The sequence below is a fragment of the Lissotriton vulgaris genome, chromosome 7 (assembly GCF_964263255.1).
Source record: "Lissotriton vulgaris chromosome 7, aLisVul1.2, whole genome shotgun sequence".
In the NCBI taxonomy this organism is placed as follows: domain Eukaryota; kingdom Metazoa; phylum Chordata; class Amphibia; order Caudata; family Salamandridae; genus Lissotriton; species Lissotriton vulgaris.
In genome coordinates this window covers 147,550,652-147,573,828 of record NC_141695.1, presented here as the reverse complement: position 1 = coordinate 147,573,828, position 23,177 = coordinate 147,550,652, and positions in this window count along the sequence as shown.

The window sequence follows — 23,177 nt, the reverse complement described above, 5'->3', positions numbered from 1 at the left end:
TTCAGACCCACCCTGAATGGGTTGAATAGTCCGTTCCTAAGTATGCTATGCCAACGTCTTTTTGTAGTGTACTTTACACGTTTTTCAGCTCTGGCAAAGTAGGCGCCGAATTTCTGCCATCGAGCCTTTTTCTGGCTTCTGACTCTGAAAGCCTCAGCCCAGGCTGTCTCTGTACCCGTGAACTCTGACTTACTTCCAGCGCGGCCCACTGCGCTTAGCTCAGCCTGCTGCCTGCCAAGACTGACTAAAACCTTCAAATTATCTGTTCCATTCCTCGAAAATACATTCCTGCCTACTAGTTTAAGTAAACATCCCCCAGCTGCAGAGCCAAAGGGCCAGCCTGTCTCCGTGCAAGTAATTCATAGCTTCTGTTACCATGCTCCCATGGAAGGCCCATGCCCCCACGCTTCTCATGCAGACACTCAGGCGCTTATACACGCACTCACAGTCAGTATAGAATAGCTTCTGCCCCAGAGAACTTTTCCGTTCAGATAATATGGTTCCCAAACATCAGATATCAGATATGATAGAAGTACAAGCTGATCTGACATGCCAGACTTCTGTCTCTTTCCGTCAGTGTAAATGTCAAGCCCCCTGCACCCTCCAGTTTCACGTCAATCACACGTCATGCAGCTGCGCGCGCATCCAAGCCTCCGATTTCTGCTGACATTGCAACATTTCTGTTTAATGCCACCCCCATGTGACACCTACCTGTGACGTTTCTAGCACACACCTCTTGTTCACGCCTAGTCCACGCCTTCTGATTACGTACTAGTAACACGTGGATGCTGTTATCTTGTCTTCTCTCCGCTGTTACGCCTCCTATATTGGTTTCTATGGTGTAAATTAAGTATATAAGCTATGTATTGTCAATAAAATATGCTCTATCCCTTCCTGGACCCTTTGTGGTGCCAGGAACCTGATATCCAGTTCCGGAACGATTCCTTTTTAAGGAATAAAACCCCTAAGAACTCTAACACCACGGACTCTGTTTCTTTCTTTCCGATTGAGTTATTATTGATTAAGTACTTACCTGCATAGAAATTAAGACGGTAAATTAAATATTTACGACATTTTGGCGCCCGAACAGGGACCCCTCCCCCACCTCACGCGCCGGTTGGTGCGTTGCAAGCTCTGTCCCCTGCCATCAGTTAGAAGGAAACTACGCGTACCGGCAGGATTTCCTGTATCTCCCTCTGGCCCACGGAGGTGACGAAGACTGCGATCAACACCCAGACGAGGCGGTGAGGAGTGCGGAGGATCCCGACCAGAGCCTAGCCGAAAGAAGCAAGGTCCGAGGTGTCAAGAGGCCCACCAGTTTTTCCGAAGTTTTCCGAACTATCCACGTGTCGAGTCGAGTCGAGTCCAGTCGAGTTTTCCGAGTCCTTCTGTTTCCGTGCTTCCCGGTGAGTACCATTGCTGGGACGTATCTAGACGGGTTTGGGTACACAAGTCCGGTCTGCACTGTTTTTAGACAGTGTATCTGTACTGTTTAGCAGTACATCTGTTATTTCAAGTTTTGCACTGTTTTAGCAGTGTATCTGTGCTGTTTAGCAGTACATCCGGTATAGGGGGTAGTCTTATATGTCTCGAATGTCTTTTTATGTGATTAATGTCGTGGTATGAGTGTGACTGTTTTTAATGTGCATTATTGTGTTCCTGTATAACTAACTGTATTCAGTATTAAGTAGGTAGGATTGAGCATTCAGTACTAAGTAAACAAGATGCCGTTTTTCAACAAGTTAAAGCAGATAGGAACTAGGAAAGGGATATTAGAGGAAGAAATTCCTATCCCCCCTAGGGACACTCCTGGAAATTTTATGTACCATAAGCATGGCATAGATGCCATATTATATCTAGATTTATGGGTCGATTATACTAAACATCTAGACGAAAGACATAGATGGCCTGTTACCGGAACATGGGATGCCGAGTGCATCATGAAGGTAGAGGAAGCACTATGGAAAAAGAAAGCCAGACAATCTCAGAAAGACGCCATAGAGTTTTGGCGTAAGGAATCACATAAGCGTGCTGAAAAAGAACTACGTAGAGAAGACAGACTCAAGGAATCCGATAAAGCCCAAGAAAACGAATTAGTTACTGAAGGGATCCGAGTAAAATCAGAGCAAGTAGACCGTGCACGAAACAATCTCGTAAACGGTATGTATCTCGCGGCCGAGGGTTCGCCTGAGGCCATTTCAGAAATACCGAAAAATCTGCCGCCACCATTGGTTCCAACTAAAGTAACTCACAGGACCACTAAAGACATATTCCTGAATTCCTATCTAGAGAATGTAGCACCCGCTTACACCAATCTGCCTGTCCGCGCCCTGCCTAACGACGGGGGTGGTAACCCGCCCCAAGATCATATTCCGCCAGTACCACAACAGATTCCCCCTGTTCCACCACCTCCACCACTTCCCACACCTAAAGTTGATTTACCGAAACCACGTCTACCTGACCCTACTAAAAGACAAATTCAAGTTCAGATACAGACTCCACAGAGAGATAATGTCCAAGCTTCCGCCTCAGGAGGTGCGACCGGGGGTCTTCAGACCCCGCCATTAACACGCAGGTTACAGCTCGGGGACTTGCAGAGTCCTTTCACGTTCAAGTCACCCCGTCTCGACATACTCAAAGGACAACTTACAGTTTACAGATATGATCCAGTACCCGGCAAAGACGATAGAATGATGATGGCATCACTACGGTTACGATCTGCTACTGATTTCCTGCTGTTATTTGCAGGAATGAAGGAGCGCCTAGACAGAATATATCAGTTTGTTCAGACTGGGAAAGACCCTGACAGTATTAAGGATGCCATGGAGCATCAGAAAGTTGACGTTCAAGGACAGATACTACGTTTTTTTTATAAATTGCCTAATAAGAGAACGAGACAGGCCTGAGACAGATCAGGGTGAATTAGATGCACTCAACAAGTGGGGTCAAAATATATCTGAAGGAAAACACGACAAGGGGACTTGCATATCCAGTATGTACAAGAAAATTAGAAAGGCAGTGATAGACATACACAAAGAAGAGAAAGAAAAGGCTTCCTCCGAGGGGGAAGAAGAACCTGAAGAACCAGAAAAGACTACAGATACTATAGCGTATGTAGGCAAGGGAACTTACCTTAGGAAAGGCATTCGTCCCGAAAGCAAGAGAGTTTTTCTCTCTGCCTTAACAAACCCGAATTCTCCTGAACATCAGTTCCAGGAGACTGATAAAAGGCTCCGAGAACGAATGGGGTACCATGTACTCAATTCTATGGATGAACAAGAACTAGCCCGGTCAGCCATATTATGGACTGACAATCCGGATATATACAATGATGACACCGTAGCGCAGACATTCCTGAACCTTTCCCCAGACGAGCAGAAATTAGCAGGTGTATACATGATTCAGCACCTCCTCACAAAATACAGAAACCAACATTCTGATCCAGGTCCCTTACACGAAACATTAGAAGCATTACTCATGGATAGATGGAGAGGTCTAAGTACCAAGTTAATACAAATAATTCTAGAGCAAAGACATAGATACAACACTTTTATAAGCTCCGAATATGTTCCCGCTCCGGCCCCAGAAAGAAAAATGTATCATATGGAACGTCTGAATGGCATTGAAAGTCAGAACCCCTTACGAGAAGTGCACCCAGTTATGGGTGAGGATCATAACTTGAAACGTGTGTATGTACACACGCCTCTGACCAAGTTAGAACTGTTAGAAATGAAGAAACTAGTCCCGTGCCATGATAAAGACCCTGCAGGTTTTCACAGAGAGCTTAAAGACATGTTACTAATGGGGGATTACACATATGAAGATATCATGAAAATGTTAAAGGTACTGCTGCCCACGGGCATCTACGAGAAACTAAAGGAAAAAGAATGGGAGGTGGGGGAGAAAAAGATTGTATGGGCAGAAATAGAAGACGAAGAGAACAAAAGTGTCCCAGGGGTAGGCCTTGGGGAGAAAACTAAAGCATTACCAGGTTTGATAGTACAGGTTCTGCCAAGATTACTGACAACAAGAAAAGAAGACTGGGATGCAATCTCAGCATGTAAACAGAAACCCGACGAAGATACTAGTGACTTCTATTCAAGATTCGAGAAATGCTTTATTATTAATAGTGGTCTTAAACCAAGTAGCGAGTCGTACCCGCATCTTTTTGTATCAAAGTTAGTTGAGAATTCCTTGTTAGCAGTTAAAAACCGTGTATACAAGGTTGAGAGTACATGGCAAGCAAATACGCCATCACAGATGTTACAAATGTTACAATACCATCAGAACAGAATTAGAGAAGAACAGGATCAGGAACAGAAACGTATGAAAGACACGAAAATGAAAATGCTAGTAGCCCAGTCGGTACCTACCGACGGCCACAGAAAGGGTACGACCCAGACAGGTCACGCCGCAGCTCCCGTTAAAGGGACATGCAACTATTGCAAGCAGCCAGGTCACTACGTACATGAATGTCCAGTTCTGAAACATAACATATCAACAGGTAAAACTAAAGAGAGACCGCATCCACCAAGACAAGATCAGGCCCAGCAACAGACCGCACAGAACGTACAGCCCATGCAGAACACACAACCTATGCATGCTTCATCTCATACAGCACAGACAGTAGCGGTATCACAGCCACAGCCCATTGCCGCGACTCAACAAGTTTCCCAACAGATGTACCAGTATGCCCAAGCTGCTTACCCCGATTACCAACGATATGCATGAAACAGCCTAGAGAGGGAGTTGGGTTTGCCTCTTATTGAAATTCCTGTAGATCAAGAAGGTCCTTATGTACACAGTCAAGTATTGGGAAAAGACAGAAAGTTTTTAATTGACACAGAGGCAAGCCGCACCACAATAAGCCATGACGAAGTCCCAGGGGCACCCCTCTCAGGCTCACAGAATGTTTCCCTTGGTTTCTCAGGACAGCCCATTGTAAATGAAGTATCAGAACCAGTCCCCCTGGCTGTGGGTCCATTATCACGAGTTACAGACTTGTTACTTACGAAATCATGTCCAGAAAATCTGTTAGGAATAAAAACATTGAAGGCTCTAGGAGCTATAATATGCTGTTCCCCGGAGGGAGTTAGACTCTTTCTGCGGGATTTCAAGGGTCATTATGTATTACGAGAGTTTGATGTCAGATTGAAAAATGTACCAGATCACTTGTGGGCAAAAGGCCCAACTGATGTAGGTTGTATGCATATCACTCCATACCGTGTTACACTCAAGACAGGAGTTGTTCTACCCCGAATCAGACAATACAAGTTACCACCCGATGCTGTAGTGGCTTTACTGGAAATCATTGAAGAGCTCATTGCCCAAGGAGTGGTCGTAGAGACCGACTCCAATATCTGTAATTCACCCATCATTCCAATTCTTAAACGTACTGACCCCAATGCACCGCCAGTATATCGGCTGGTGATTGATCTGCGAGAGCTGAATAAATGCATTGTACCACAGTACCCTGTGGTCCCTGATATCTCTTCCCTATTGACTGCTATTGATTCAGAAGCAACGTTCTTCACTGTAATTGACCTCAAGAACGCTTTCTTTAGTGTACCTATTGATCCAGAGAGCCAATATCTCTTCGGATTCAGTTTAAATGGACGAAGTTTCAAATTTTCCCGCGCACCTCAAGGATTCACAGAAAGCCCCAGCATCTATAGTCAAGCACTGAAAAGACAACTAGATTGCATTCAAATGCCAGTTAACACCGCTTTACTGCAATACGTCGATGATCTGCTGATCACCGCACGAAGTGAGCCCGAATGTGAACAAGCATCACTGACAGTTTTACATTTTCTGGCCGACAAGGGACACAAGGTGTCTCCTTCGAAGCTACAATTCTGTGTTCAGCAAGTTGTGTACTTGGGTCACTTGCTGTCCAAAGTGGGGAGACAGCTCACTCCCGATCGCATTCAGTTAATTGTAAATATGCCACAACCCCAGACACAAAAGGAAGTGTGGGCCTTTATAGGCCTCACCTCGTACTGCAGACAATGGATTCCTCAATATGCATTTTTAGCTAAACCACTCATCCAGTTAACGACACAGGAGGCAGCGATTTCGACTGTCCTCCCTTGGACTCAGGAACACACACAAGCCTTTGAGGAATTAAAGAAAGCATTATGTCGAGCACCAGTTTTAGCGACACCATGTTACAGTAAACCGTTTACACTTTTTGTTACAGAACGTGATGGCACAGCATTGTCTGTCCTCACTCAAGACCAAGCAGGATCACATAAGCCTTGCGCTTATTTTTCAAGTACATTGGATTCAGTAGCCCAGGCACTCCCTGCGTGCTTAAAATCAGTAGCAGCAACAGCATTAGCAATCAGACAGAGCGATTCAATTGTTTTAGGCCATCAGTTAACAGTACAAGTTCCACATTCTGTAGAGGTTCTTTTAAACAGAACCCAGACTCAGCACTTGACTATAGCACGACTGACAGGTTACGAATAAACGCTATTCCAGCCACACATAGAAATCAGACGCTGCAGCATTCTGAACCCTGCAACACTGTTACCTTCAATTATGACAGATCCAGCCCCGCATGATTGTATAGAGATCATTAATGCAGTAACAAAGCCCCGACGAGACTTAACAGATGTTCCACTGACAAATTCAGACCTGACACTTTATGTGGATGGTTCATGTATGCGAACAAGTACAGGAGAATTAGTGGCCGCGTATGCAGTGACCACTGAAACCGAAGTAAAAGAAACACATCGTATTGACACACTGTCTGCTCAAGCGGCAGAGCTTATTGCTCTGACCCGAGCCTGTATACTAGCCAAGAACAGAAATGTCAACATATACACTGATTCCCGTTATGCGTTCGGAGTTGTACACGACTTCGGAATGTTATGGCAAGAACGAGGTTTTTGACCTCTCATGGTGCCAAGATCCAACACGGTCCCCTCATTCAAGCACTGTTAGAAGCAATACATCTGCCTTCAGGCATATCCGTCATGAAGTGTAAAGCACATACTAAAGTTACAGATTCTGTTTCCCAGGGTAACGACCTGGCAGACCAGACAGCAAAACATACAGCATTGACTCACACTCAGACAACTGACATGACAAAGACAATAGGACCGACAAATTGTATGACAGTCAGGGATCCCACACTAGATGTAATAGATATTCAGACACATGCTACCCCAGATGAAATAAAGAAATGGATTGAACTAGGAGGGATCCAGACAGATCAAGGTTGGATGACGAAGGGAAAATCTACATGGTTTCTCCCTGATTCTATGGTTCAAGTCATGATCAATACAGCACATAGTCCAGCACATCTAGGAGAGAAAGCGATGTTAGACAGTTTACAAAATCTTTGGAGCAATAAACACTTACGAGCAGCAGCAAAACAGAAAGTGCGTACTTGCATGATCTGTTGTCAGTTCAATCCAGGTAAAAGCGTCCCTGTAGAGCAAGGTGGATTTCATCCTCCCGATCACCCTTTTGAAGTCCTCCAGATGGATTATATCCAGATGGACCGTTGTCGAGGATTCAAATATGTCCTCGTAATTGTTTGTGCACTTTCCCGTTGGACCGAAGCATATCCAGTCCCAGATTACACTGCTCCGACCACTGCCAGGCAGCTGGTTCGTGAATTCTTCCCACGGTACGGCATGCCCCGTGTCGTGTACTCAGATAACGGACAGCCATTCTCATCCGAATTAATGAAGCAAGTTTCCTTGCTGCTAGGATATCAATGGAAATTCCATTGTGTCCGACATCCCGAAGCCGCAGGCCTTGTAGAGAGGCATAATCAGACATTAAAGACCCGCCTCGGTAAAATATGTCAAGAGAAAGGGGTCGACTGGATAGTCGCCCTGCCGGTGGCACTGTTCTATATGAGAATGGTTGCCCATTCGAGATCAGGACTATCCCCGTACGAAGTGGTCTTTGGTAGACCACCGAATATGTGGGGGACGCCCATTCCTAAGAAAATTACTGATGTTGATTGCAATATGTTGACAGATTACCTTGCCTCCTTGATGTCTGCACTCCAATCATGTCGTTCACAGGTTGCCGCAGCCTTCCCTGACAACACTGATGTAAAGCCGCATGATGTCCGTCCTGGCGACCTGGTGTTAATAAGGAACTTTGACAGGAAAAGTCCGCTGGAGCCCCGCTGGAAAGCGCCGAAGACCGTCCTTCTTACTACGAGGACAGCAGTGAAAGTGGAGGGCAGAAAGGGGTGGATCCACACGAGCCATGTTAAACTATGCAATGAACTGAAACCAGACCCAGGCTCGTCCACCCCTTCCAAAGACTGTATCGAGCCTAGTGACTTTAAAGTTTCCGAACGAGAGAAAACTCCCCAAGAGGAGTATAGATCAAAGCTCCGATCTAGCAAGTCAGACAGTTTAATTGTTTAAGTCCTCCCCTAGGTGAATCGGTTAAATAGTTTCTGACATGTATCCCCTAGATCGAGATAGAGAGAGAGAGAGACAATTCAAGAAACGTACATACTGCAAATCACTGCGTAGTCACTGTATAGTGACATTGTTAATAATGTTTTTTCTAAGTCTTCTGATTATTGTTGCAGGTATACTCCTTCCTATCTATTGCCCTATTTTCAAGCGTGAACAATCTGCTTACAATGTTTCTGCTGAACACTCTTTTAGCGAGTTACCTCCACATGAACTTTCTTACAGACTTGCGCTGCGCAACAACACATTCATTAGTATGCTACATCATTCCCATCAGACTAATAATGCTACAAATTGTTGGATATGTGGCCGACTCCCTCCCTACCAGAATTACAAGGGAGCTCTGCCCCTCTTTCCGTACCCCTTCACTCACAATGGCTCCTGTGGTGCATGGTTTAAAATAATTAATTCCTTAGATCCTGATATTGCTGTTTTCGAAGGGAGCTGGGTTTGGGGAAACTTGAACTTAGTTCTGCTCGACGTCTGTTACCCTGATAAGGAGGGACTCCCCACTAGAATAGGTACTGATCTAGAAAATGAAGTATATGGATTAGGTAATTACACAATTAACCTTATGATTCTTACTGTTGAATCCGAAGCTGCACCAGTTCTGCCCGCTATGTCAGTATTACCAGTCACTGGTGAATTATGTGTCAGAAAGAAAGGTTCAGTACACTTAGGTCATAGTAAATGTACTACTGTGGTCGAATTCAGTGATCATGGTAAATCGTCTTTTAAAGCTATCCGTCATTCCTATTTTGTTTGTGGTCATACCGCATACATACGCTTACCTCCAGATTGGGATGGTACCTGTTATATTGCATTCCTTCTGCCACCTGTTTTTCTAGCTCCTCCTGATTATCACAGAAATACAAATCTAGTAAAGAATATACTCAGAAGAGATCTCCCGCTTGTCGACTACACAGAAACGGCATGGGAACAATACACCAATTTTATTAAAGGATTCTTTTTCTTTTTAGGCCCTGTCCAAAATAGTAAACTAATACGCAGATTAACTAGAACACTTGAAGCAGTATTGAATGAAACTGCCTCCGCCCTAGGTAACCTAACCGAAGAGCAGTCCGCCATGCGGGTTGTTGTCCTTCAGAATCGTCTTGTTATTGACGTCATCTTGGCAGATAGAGGTGGAGCCTGTAAGGTCATCGGGTCAAGTTGCTGTGTTTTCATTCCAGAAAACGCGCCATCTGTATACAAAGCTATTACACGTCTTCATAAAATTGCTAATCTGATACATCAGAATCCAGGCACCTGGACCTGGTCCGGTTGGTTCTGGACAACGTTAACCGCTTGGGGATGGAAGATCCTATCCTTCCCAGGCATTGGCCTAGTCCTAGTATTCAGTTGCTGCCTGTGCTTGCAGTGTGGGCCAGCGATTTGTGGACTGTGCGCCACTTCATGCATTGAACATTCCAGTTTCCTTTCAAGACGTGAAAGAAAGAAAGAAGAGCAAATGATGTTACAAGAACAAACTGATCGATTCATGAGGATCGATATATCATGAAGGGTCCGTAGGGAACAAGGAGGGAATGAGGAAATATAAATTTTATGGTCAAGTTGTGTTCCCTAGCGTGTACCCCACCGTCTCCATGTACCAGCTTAAAGTGCATGTAACTTCCCTCCTGTGCCAGCTATGAAGACTCAAATACATTTGCGTCCAACGTTAACATGTCCTCTTTCAGACCCACCCTGAATGGGTTGAATAGTCCGTTCCTAAGTATGCTATGCCAACGTCTATTTGTAGTGTACTTTACACGTTTTTCAGCTCTGGCAAAGTAGGCCCCGAATTTCTGCCATCGAGCCTTTTTCTGGCTTCTGACTCTGAAAGCCTCAGCCCAGGCTGTCTCTGTACCCGTGAACTCTGACTTACTTCCAGCGCGGACCACTGCGCTTAGCTCAGCCTGCTGCCTGCCAAGACTGACTACAACCTTCAAATTATCTGTTCCGCTCCTCGAAAATACATTCCTGCCTACTAGTTTAAGTAAACATCCCCCAGCTGCAGAGCCAAAGGGCCGGCCTGTCTCCGTGCAAGTAATTCATAGCTTCTGTTACCATGCTCCCATGGAAGGCCCATGCCCCCACGCTTCTCATGCAGACACTCAGGAGCTTATACACGCACTCACAGTCAGTATAGAATAGCTTCTGCCCCGGAGAACTTTTCCGTTCAGATAATATGGTTCCCAAACATCAGATATCAGATATGATAGAAGTACAAGCTGATCTGACATGCCAGACTTCTGTCTCTTTCCGTCAGTGTAAATGTCAAGCCCCCTGCACCCTCCAGTTTCACGTCAATCACACGTCATGCAGCTGCGCGCGCATCCAAGCCTCCGATTTCTGCTGACATTGCAACATTTCTGTTTAGTGCCACCCCCATGTGACACCTACCTGTGACCTTTCTAGCACACACCTCTAGTTCACGCCTAGTCCACGCCTTCTGATTACGTACTAGTAACACGTGGATGCTGTTATCTTGTCTTCTCTCAGCTGTTACGCCTCCTATATTGGTTTCTATGGTGTAAATTAAGTATATAAGCTATGTATTGTCAATAAAATATGCTCTATCCCTTCCTGGACCCTTTGTGGTGCCAGGAACCTGATATCCAGTTCCGGAACGATTCCTTTTTAAGGAATAAAACCCCTAAGAACTCTAACACCACGGACTCTGTTTCTTTCTTTCCGATTGAGTTATTATTGATTAAGTACTTACCTGCATAGAAATTAAGACGGTAAATTAAATATTTACGACACAACGGCTCCATGTATGTGCTTCAAGTACATGTATGTTCCCTCCACAACCAGCTATGAAGACGCAAATACATTTGCGTCCAACGTTAACATGTCCTCTTTCAGATGCACCATGAATGGATCGATAATTCAGTTCCTAAGTATGCCTTGCCACCGTCTTTACATGGTGCACCTTCACGTTTTCCTGGCTCTGGCGAGCTAGGCCCTGATTCCTGCCATCGAGTCCTTTCTGCCTTCTGCCTCTGAAAGCTGCAGCCTGCCGCTTCCATGACCCTTGCCTTACTCCCTGTGCGGCGAGCGGTGCCCGGCTCGGCCTGCTTGCCTGCCAAGACTGTATTTTGCCTTCAAGTTATCTGATCCGCTCCTCGAAAATACATTCCTGTCTAGTGATTTAGGAAAACATCTTCCCAGCTGCAGAGCAAAGGGCCCGGCCTTTCTGTCTCCATGCAAGTAATTCATTGCTCCTGTTACCATGGTAGGCCCATGGCCCCTCGCCCTACACGCAGACACGTAGGCGCATATACACGCATTAGCAGTCAGTATAGAATAGCCTCTGCCCGAGAGACTTTTCCTTCTAGATAATACAGTTCCTCAAACACAAGATATTAGATATGATTTGGGTTTAGGTTGTTCTGACATGCCAGACTTCTGTCTACACGTATAGTGCTAAATGTCAAGTCCCCTTCACCCTCCAGTTCCACGTCATTCACACGTCATGCTACTGCGCGTGCATCTCTGCCATATATTTCTGCTGACACTGCAGGATTCTTTTATGGATCCACCCACCTGTGACACTATCATGTGACGTTGTCTAGCACACACCTCCGTGTACGCCCTCTTGCACGCCTTCTGCTACGTACATGTGTTCTTATCTCTTTTTCTCTCAGCTGTTACGCCTTCTGTATCCATCACCATTATGTGCATTTACTATATATATTGTATTCTGTTAATAAAGCATTGTCTATCCCTTCCTGAACCTTTGTGGTGATGGAACACGATACCTGGTTCGAACCAATTCCATTTTATGGAATAAAACCCTTATAAACTGAGATGCCACGGACTCTGCCTCTCATTTTCGATTGAGTTATTTTATTGAACTTTACTGCATAGAAATTCAGTATAGGTAATTTTTATTTACCACATAATTGGCGCCCGAATAGGGACCCCTCCCCCACCTTACGCGCCGGCGGTGCGTTGCAGGCCTAGTCCCCTGCCACAGCCGTGATGGACAACTACGCGTACCCGCAGGATTTCCTGTATCTCCCTCAGGCCAACGGAGGTGACTGAGGCTGCGATCGACACCCAGACGAGGCGGTGAGGAGTGCGGAGGATCCCGACCAGAGCCCAGCCGAGAGAGCAAGGTCCGAGGTGTTCAGAGGCCCACCAGTTCCGAAGTTCCGAAGTTCCGAAGTACCTACGTCACGAGTCGAGTCCAGTCCAGTCCGGTCCAGTCCAGTGTCGAGTTTTCCGAGGCCTTCCGTTCCGTGCTTCCCAGTGAGTACCGTTGCTGGGGACGCATCTAGACGGGTGCATTAATTTGTGTCCGGTCAAGACGGGTTTGGGTACACAGACCCGGTCTGCACTGTTTAGCAGTGTATCTGTACTGTTTAGCAGTATATCAAGTATTCAGCTATCAAGTTATTGTTTAAGTCTGAAATGTTTTAATGTGCTTTTAATGTCGTGGTATGAGTGATTGTCTGATTTTCATTACTGTGTTTATTGTATTAGTTGTGTCCAAGTCCGAGTAAGTATCAAGTATCAAGTATCACGGCTCAAAATGCCGCTGTTTTCTAAACTGAAACAGATAGGAACTAGAAAAGGGATACTCGAGGAAGCTGTTCCCATCCCACCCAGGGACACTCCTGGATATTTTATGTACCACAAGCACGGCTTAGACGCTGTATTATATCTCGACTTGTGGGTGGATTACACCAAGGATTTAGCAGAAAATCAGAGATGGCCCGTTACAGGGACATGGGATGCCGAGTGCATCATGAGAGTAGAAGAAGCTTTATGGAAAAAGAAAGCCAGACAGTCACAGAAAGATGCCATTGAACTATGGCGTAAAGAATCACACAGACGGACAGAGAAAGCACTCAGAAAAGCAGAGAAAGGTAGAGAGGATTCTGAAAAAGCCAAAGAAAAAGAACTACTAGAAGAAGGGGAACGAGTTAGAATGGAACAACACGACAGAAAAAGTAACGCACTTATGACAGGATTGTATCCAGTCCTGGCCGAGGGCCTGCCTAAGGCGACCCCGGAAACACCGAAAAATCTGCCCCCTCCATTGATTCCGACTAAATTACGTCACAAGACCGCAGCAGACATTTTTATTTCATCCTACTTGGATGATGTAGCTCCCGCATATGCTAGTATGCCTGCCCGTGTGCCACCTGCCGACGGTAACCCGCCCCCTGATCCTCAGCCCCCAGGTCTGCAACAGCTAACCCCTCCCGGTCTGCTTCCTCCACCCTTACCTGCACCCCCTATTAATCTGCATAATCCTTTTGGGCCTGGCGCGGTTCAGGCCCCAACTCAGTTACAGCAGGTACCGACCCTACAGCCAGGTTATGGTCAAGCCTCCGCTTCAGGAGGTGCTACCGGAGGTTATCAAACACCCCCACCGTTACACCGAGTGACAATGAGAGATTTAGCAAAGGCTCGGACACCTAAGGGTGCACCGGCAGAACAGCTTAGAAGAGAACTTACAGATTGTAGATATGACCCAGTGCCCGGTACAACAGGACCCATGTTGCTAGCGTCCCTACGTTTGCGACGTGTTACAGATTATCTGATGTTACTACCAGGAATGCCAGAACATCTAGACAAATTGTATTATTTCATTAGAACAGGAGAAGGAATGGAGTGTGTTGCCGAAGCCATGTCACGTCAGAAAGTAGAGAACAAAGGTTTAATAATGCGATTTATGGTTAATTGTTTAATAAGAGAACAAGATCAGGCAGGTTTTCAGCAAAATGAAATGGATAGACTGAATAGATGGAGCCAGAATATCGCGGATGGTAAACATGAGAAGGAGAACAGTGTACATATTATGGTTAGAAAGATCCGTAAAGAAATAATAGACATACATGCCCGACGAGCCCCTGAAGAACATCTTGAATCAGACGGTCCGACTTCCTCGCAGGAGGAGGATAATACAGAGGATCTAGCAGAAACTTCGCATCAGTCAGGCAAACAGATGATAGGATATGTAGGCAGAGGGAAATTCCCTAGACCGCATCCTTTTGATAGGCCCTTCGACAGACCCATTCGTAAACAAGAAACGTGTGGAAACCAGAAACATTACCTCTGTCCAATACCAGAAACATTCCACTCTGCTATGTCAAATCCGAAGACTCCTGAACATTTATTTCAGGCTACCGATAAAGTACTTCAAGAGCGAATGGGGTACCATGTACTCAATTCCATGGATGAACAAGAATTAGCCAGGTCAGCAGTACAATGGGCTGACAATTCTGATAAATATAATGATGACGCAGTAGCACAATCATTTTTGAATCTTTCCCCAGACGAACAGCGACTAGCTGGTATGTACATGATACAGCATCTCCTTATTCTGTATAAAACCCAACATTCTGATCCAGGTCCTCTATCTGATGTATTAATAGAGTTACTCATGAATAAATGGAGAGGCCTGGGTACCGATTTAATTAAAGTAATTCTAGAACATCGACACAAATATAGTGCCTTCCTGAATCCACAGTTTGTTTCAGCTCCACCCCCAGAAAGAAAAATATTTTACATAGACAGACAAAATCCCTTGCGAGAAGTACATCCAGTCAGGAATGATGATAACACTCTTACACGTGTGTATGTATACACGCCCATAACTAAAATGGAATTGTTAGAAATGAAGAAAATAGTGCCCAGTCATGATAAAGACCCTGCAGGTTTTCACCGTGAAATAAAAGACATGTTACTCATGGATGATTATACCTATCCCGACATTATGAAGATATTGAAAGTACTATTGCCTGCCGGTATTTACGCGAAACTCAAAGAAAAAGAATGGGAGGTGGGAGAAACAAAGATTGATTGGGCTGCATTAGAAACTGAAGAAGCGACCCGATCCCCAGGGTTGGGTCTTGGGGACAAAACTAAAGCACTACCAGGATTGTTAGTACAAGTATTGCCAAGGTTATTAGCAACTAAAAAGGAGGATTGGGATGCAATCTCAGCCTGCAAACAGAAACCCGATGAAGACACTAGTGATTTTTATTCCCGATTTGAGAAATGTTTTATTATAAATAGTGGCCTGAAAGCAAGTAGCGAGTCATACCCACACCTTTTTGTATCCAAACTAGTCGAAAATTCTCTGCCCCAAGTTAAGAATCGTGTACTGAAAGTCGAGAGCACATGGCAAGCAAATACGCCTTCGCAAATGTTACAAATGTTGCAGTACCACCAGAACAGAATTAGAGAAGAACATGATCACGAACAAAGACGTATGAAAGACACGAAAATGAAAATGCTAGTTGCTCAGTCAGTTCCATCTGACGGTCAGAAAAAGGGTATGACACAGTCCAATAATTCGGCAGCTCCTGTTAAAGGGACATGCAACTATTGTAAACAGCCAGGTCACTATGTAAATGATTGTGCAGTTTTGAAACACAATATATCTACAGGGAAAACAAAAGAAAGACCGCATCAACCTAGACAGGACCAGGCCCAACAACACGTACCACCGAATGTACAGCCTATGCATGCTCCACAACAGACAGTACAGACCGTAGCGGTACCACAGACACAACCGATTGCCGCAACACAACATGCAACTCAACAGATGTACCAGTATGCACAAACTGATTATCCCGATTACCAGCGATACACATGAAACAGCCTAGAGAGGGAGGTTGGCTTGCCTCTTATTGAGGTTCCTGTAGATCAAGAGGGTCCTTACGTACATAGTCAAGTATTAGGGAAAGATAGAAAGTTTTTGATTGATACAGGGGCAAGCAGGACGACAATAAGTCACGACGAGGTTCCAGGGGCACCCCTCTCAGGCTCACAGAATGTTTCCCTTGGATTTTCAGGCAAGCCTATTGTAAATGAAGTATCGAAACCAGTACCCCTTTTAGTTGGTCCGTTGTCTCGCACTACAGATTTATTACTCACGAAATCATGTCCAGAAAACTTGTTAGGTATCAAAACACTGAAAGCTCTAGGAGCTGTAATTTGCTGTTCTCCGGAAGGAGTAAGATTGTTTTTGTGTGACTTTAAGGGTCACTATGTGTTGAGAGATATGGATCCCAGGCTACAGAATGTTCCTGCACATTTATGGGCACAAGGCCCCACTGATGTAGGTTGTATGCACATCACAACATACCGTGTCACACTCAAGCCAGGAGTAGTATTACCACGAATCTGACAATACAAGTTACCCCCAGATGCTGTAGTGGCTTTACTGAAAATCCTTGACGAGCTCATTGCACAAGGAGTGGTTGTAGAAACCGACTCGAATCTATGTAATTCTCCTATCATTCCAATTCTTAAACGTACTGATCCAAATGCACCTCCAGTTTATCGATTAGTGATCGATTTACGAGAATTGAATAAATGCATTGTACCACAATATCCCGTGGTCCCAGACATTTCGTCTCTATTGACTGCCATTGATTCCGAAGCAACGTTTCTTACTGTAATTGATCTGAAAAACACCTTCTTTAGTGTCCCCATTGATCCGGAAAGCCAATATCTCTTCGGATTCTGTTTAAATGGCCGAAGCTTCAAATTTGCACGCGCACCTCAAGGATTCACAGAAAGCCCCAGCATCTATAGCCAAGCACTAAAAAGACAACTCGACAGTATTCACATGCCTGACAACACTGCCCTACTTCAGTATGTCGATGATCTACTGATCACCACCCGAAGTGAACAAGAATGTGAACAAGCATCACTGACAGTTTTGCATTTCTTGGCTGACAAGGGACACAAGGTGTCTCCTTCGAAGCTGCAATTCTGTGTTGTCTTGGACTCAGGAACAGACACAAGCTTTTGACGACTTAAAGAAAGCCTTATGTCAAGCACCTGTTTTAGCGACACCATGTTACAACAAGCCTTTTACACTTTTTGTCACAGAACGTGAAGGTACCGCATTGTCAGTACTTACCCAGGATCAAGCAGGTTCACACAAACCGTGTGCTTATTTTTCTAGTACATTAGATCCAGTAGCCCAGGCTCTGCCTGCGTGCTTGAAATCAGTTGCAGCAACAGCTCTAGCGATCAGACAAAGTGATTCCATAGTGTTAGGACACCAATTGACCGTACAAGTTCCACATTCCGTGGAAGTCCTTTTAAACCGAACACAGACTCAGCACTTGACTATAGCACGACTGACAGGTTATGAATTGACATTGTTTCAACCACACATAGAAATCAGACGTTGCAATACATTGAACCCTGCTACACTACTTCCATTAAATGAGACAGACCCTTTGGCACATGATTGTACTGAAGTCATTACCATTACGACGAAACCCAGACAAGACTTGACAGATACTGCATTACCAGATCCAGACCTGACACTTTATGTGGATGGTTCATGTATGAGAACAAGTACAGGAGAGTTAGTGGCCGCCTACGCAGTCACGACCGAAACTGAAGTCATAGAAACAAATCGTATAGATACACTGTCAGCCCAAGCAGCAGAGCTCATCGCTCTGACTCAAGCTTGTATATGAGCAAAGAACAAGAGAGTTAACATATACACAGATTCCCGTTATGCATTCGGAGTCGTACACGACTTCGGTGTACTCTGGCGAGAGAGAGGTTTCTTGACCTCTCACTGAGCCAAAATCCAGCACGGTCCCCTCATTCAAGCTCTGTTAGACGCAATACATTTGCCTACAGCCATATCCATCATGAAATGCAAAGCACATACGAAAGTTACAGATCCCATTTCCCAGGGTAACGACCTGGCAGATCGAACAGCCAAACATACAGCTCAGACTCAAACTCACGCAACTGATCTGACAAAGACAATAGTCCAGACACCGACACATTGCATGACAGTTAGAGATCCCGCCCTAGATGTAATTGACATACATACACATGCTACACCAGACGAAATCAAGAAATGGATTGAACTTGGAGGGATCCAGACAGAACAGGGATGGATGACGAAGGGGAAAGCCACATGGTTTCTCCCCGACTCTATGGTTCAGGTTATCATTAACACAGTACATAGTCCTGCACATTTAGGAGAAAAAGCCATGTTAGACAGTATTCAAAACCTCTGGTTCAATAAACATTTACGAGCAGCAGCAAAACAGAAAGTACGTACTTGCATGATCTGTTGTCAGTTCAACCCAGGTAAAGGCATTCCCGTAGAGCAAGGTGGTTTTCATCCTCCCGATCACCCTTTTGAAGTCCTCCAGATGGATTATATCCAGATGGAACGTTGTCGAGGATTCAAATATGTCCTCGTAGTTGTATGTGCGCTCTCACGTTGGACAGAAGCATATCCAGTCCCAGATTACACTGCTCCGACCACTGGCAAGCAGCTGGTACATGAATTTTTCCCCAGGTATGGTTTGCCCCGTATCGTGTACTCAGATAATGGACAGCCATTCTCATCCGAGCTCATGAAGCAGGTATCACTCCTGCTAGGTTATCAGTGGAAGTTCCACTGTGTCCGACATCCCGAGGCAGCAGGTCTCGTGGAACGTCATAATCAGACCCTGAAAATACGTCTTGCCAAGATCTGCAGAGATAAAGGCGTTGACTGGATAGTAGCTTTACCAGTTGCACTCTTTTACATGAGAATGATAGTGCATTCAAGAACCGGGCTATCCCCGTATGAGGTGGTCTTTGGTAGGCCACCAAATATGTGGGGGACGCCTTTGCCGCGTAAAATTACAGATGTTGACTGTACTATGCTGACAGATTACCTTGCCTCCTTGATGTCTGCACTACAATCATGTCGTTCACAGGTAGCTGCAGCCTTTCCCGACAACACCGAGGTGAAGCCACACGAGATTGTTCCGGGGGACCTGGTGCTCGTGAGGAACTTTGACAGGAGGAGTCCACTGGAGCCCCGTTGGCAGGCGCCGAAGCTCGTGTTATTAACAACAAGGACAGCAATAAAAGTGGAGGGCCGCAAGGGCTGGCTTCACTCGAGTCATGTAAAACGACATTATGGACTGCCTCCGAAACTAGACTCCCAGCCCTGCCCCCTTCCAGAGACTGATACAAAGCTCCCCCTGGTAGAGAAAACTCCTTCCCAGGAATTTTGCATGAAGTTGAGGTCTAGCAAGTCAGACAGTTTAATTGTTTAAGTCCTCTCCTAGGTGAATCGGTTAGACGAGTTTCTGACATGTACCCCCTAGACCCCAATAGAGAGAGAGATAGACAGAAACAGATCAAGAAACATGAATATTGTAAATCTCTCCGTAGTCACTGCATTGTGACGTTATTGATTATGTTTTTTCTGAGTCTTATGATTATTGCTGCAAGTATACTGTTACACTTGTATTTTCCTATTTTCAAACGTGCACATTTTTTTTCAAATGACACTGCCGAGCATACTTTCAGTGAACTGCCCCCGCACGAGTTATCTTATAGACTTGCGCTGCGCAACAATACATTCATCAGCATGTTACATCATTCCCATCAGACCAGCAATGCTACCAATTGTTGGATATGTGGCCGACTCACTCCCTATCAGAAATACAAGGGAGTTCTGCCCCTCTTTCCGTACCCGTTCACACACAATGGTTCCTGTGGTGCATGGTTTAGTCTAATGAATTCTTTAGATTCTGATTCTGTAGTTTACCAGGGCAATTGGGTATGGGGAAATCTGAACACAGTTCTGCATAACGTATGTTTCCCTGACAAGGAGGGTCTTCCCCAAAGGACAGGAACTGATCTAGAAACGAAGTATATGGATTAGGTAATTTTACACTTAACCTCATGATTCTGAATGTCCAGTCCGAAACCGAACCAGTCTTACCCGCAATGTCAGTATTACCAGTCAAAGGTGAATTATGTGTCAGAAAGAATGGTTCAGTACACCTGGGTCATAGTAAATGTACTACTGTGATCGAATTCAGTGATAAAGGCAAGTCTACATTTAAAGCTTCCCGTCATTCCTATTTCATTTGTGGTCATACAGCATATATACGTTTACCTCTAGATTGGGATGGTACCTGTTACATTGCATTCCTTCTGCCACCTGTTTTCCTAGCCCCTCCTGATTATCATAGGGACTCCCATCTAGTACACATTAGACCCAAGAGAGATCTCCCGATTGTCGACTATATTGAAACGGCATGGGAGCAGTATACAGACTTCAATAAAGGTTTCTTTCCCTATCTAGGTGCTGTCTTTAATAGTAAACTGATACGCAAATTAACAAGAACCCTCGAAGCAGTAGTGAATGAAACTACTTCCGCCCTAGGCAATTTAACAGAGGAGCAGTCTGCTATGCGGATTGTTGTTCTTCAAAATCGTCTCGTTCTTGATGTCATCCTGGCCGATAGGGGCGGAGCTTGTAGAGTCATCGGATCGAGTTGCTGTGTTTTCATTCCAGAAAACGCATCATCAGTATATAGAGCCATAACCCGTCTCCACAAGATTGCAAGTCAGATACACCAGAATCCAGGCACCTGGACTTGGTCCGGTTGGTTCTGGAGCGTGCTATCAGCCTGGGGATGGAAGGTCCTATATAGTATTCAGTTGTTGCTTATGTTTACAATGTGGGCCAGCGATTTGCGGCTTGTGCGCCACATCATGTATTCCCCATTCAAGTCCACGTTCAAAATCCCGCCAGAAGAAGGAAGAGCAAATGATGTTATATGAACAAATTGACAGACTAATGAAGATCGATATATCATGAAGGGTCCGTAGGGGACAAGGAGGGAATGAGGTAATATGAATTTTTATGGTCAATTGTGTCCCCTAACATAGACCCCAACGGCTCCATGTATGTGCTTCAAGTACATGTATGTTCCCTCCACAACCAGCTATGAAGACGCAAATACATTTGCGTCCAACGTTAACATGTCCTCTTTCAGATGCACCATGAATGGATCGATAATTCAGTTCCTAAGTATGCCTTGCCACCGTCTTTACATGGTGCACCTTCACGTTTTCCTGGCTCTGGCGAGCTAGGCCCTGATTCCTGCCATCGAGTCCTTTCTGCCTTCTGCCTCTGAAAGCTGCAGCCTGCCGCTTCCATGACCCTTGCCTTACTCGCTGTGCGGCGAGCGGTGCCCGGCTCAGCCTGCTTGCCTGCCAAGACTGTATTTTGCCTTCAAGTTATCTGCTCCGCTCCTCGAAAATACATTCCTGTCTAGTGATTTAGGAAAACATCTTCCCAGCTGCAGAGCAAAGGGCCCGGCCTTTCTGTCTCCATGCAAGTAATTCATTGCTCCTGTTACCATGGTAGGCCCATGGCCCCTCGCCCTACACGCAGACACGTAGGCGCATATACACGCATTAGCAGTCAGTATAGAATAGCCTCTGCCCGAGAGACCTTTCCTTCTAGATAATACAGTTCCTCAAACACAAGATATTAGATATGATTTGGGTTTAGGTTGTTCTGACATGCCAGACTTCTGTCTCCACGTATAGTGCTAAATGTCAAGTCCCCTTCACCCTCCAGTTCCACGTCATTCACACGTCATGCTGCTGCGCGCGCATCTCTGCCATATATTTCTGCTGACACTGCAGGATTCTTCTATGGATCCACCCACCTGTGACACTTTCATGTGACGTTGTCTAGCACACACCTCCGTGTACGCCCTCGTGCATGCCTTCTGCTACGTACATGTGTTCTTATCTCTTTTTCTCTCAGCTGTTACGCCTTCTGTATCCATCACCATTATGTGCATTTACTATATATATTGTATTCTGTTAATAAAGCATTGTCTATCCCTTCCTGAACCTTTGTGGTGATGGAACACGATACCTGGTTCGAACCAATTCCATTTTATGGAATAAAACCCTTATAAACTCAGATGCCACGGACTCTGCCTCTCATTTTCGATTGAGTTATTTTATTGAACTTTACCGCATAGAAATTAAGTATAGGTAATTTTTATTTACCACAATATCAATGTGGATATAAATAGAACATCCAGCTAATCCGTGGCAATTTGCTACCTTTTATCAAGAAGGAAAAGCAAAGGAAGAACATACACATCCCGGGTATTTTATAATAAGGTAAATAAACAGAAGAACTATAAATAAGGATTGAATATAATGGAAGTAGACATGCAATTAGTGACGTATAAATTCTACCTCCTGCATTAGGAATTTTAAGCTGGAGTACTAACCAACAAGACTATATCAGGGTCGCCTCCAAAAACGTAATGGCCATGCATTTTTTAAGGTCAGTACGGGAGACTATACAAAAATACATTGAGTGTCAATGGAATGTGAATGACTGTTGTGATGTTAGGACTGGTAACTTCTTGGAATTCCCGATATATTCCACAATAAAACGTAAATGCAGTCTGTGCAACTTGCCTCCATGTTGACAGTATTTGGGTGAACAAAAAGGGCCATAGAAGGTAACTGCTACTACAGAGAGGCAGTAGAAACGTGTCCCTCTCTGTCCTTTGTTCAAATACATACCTAGTATTAAGTATGAACCTCACAATTCAAGGGGGATAGGATAATGGAGAGTTTTATGATGAATGTTGCAATGTAAGGATATACATATAGCTGATTTTTTTTCTCCATTTTTTATGTGTATAGATGTAATAATGCCTAATGAAAGAATGACCCGATATGAATTGTTGTCCTGAAGAAGGTGGCCCCATATCTATTGGCTCCAACCACCAAAATGCATCAACGCCTGTGTTGAGATAAAGGAATCCAAATAAGCCAAGGGACTTTAAGATACAAGGACATTCCTATACAAATGATTCCTTTCAAGTACATAGGGCTATTGGATCCGAATAATTATAATTGTTTTTTAAGTGGGGTGTTATT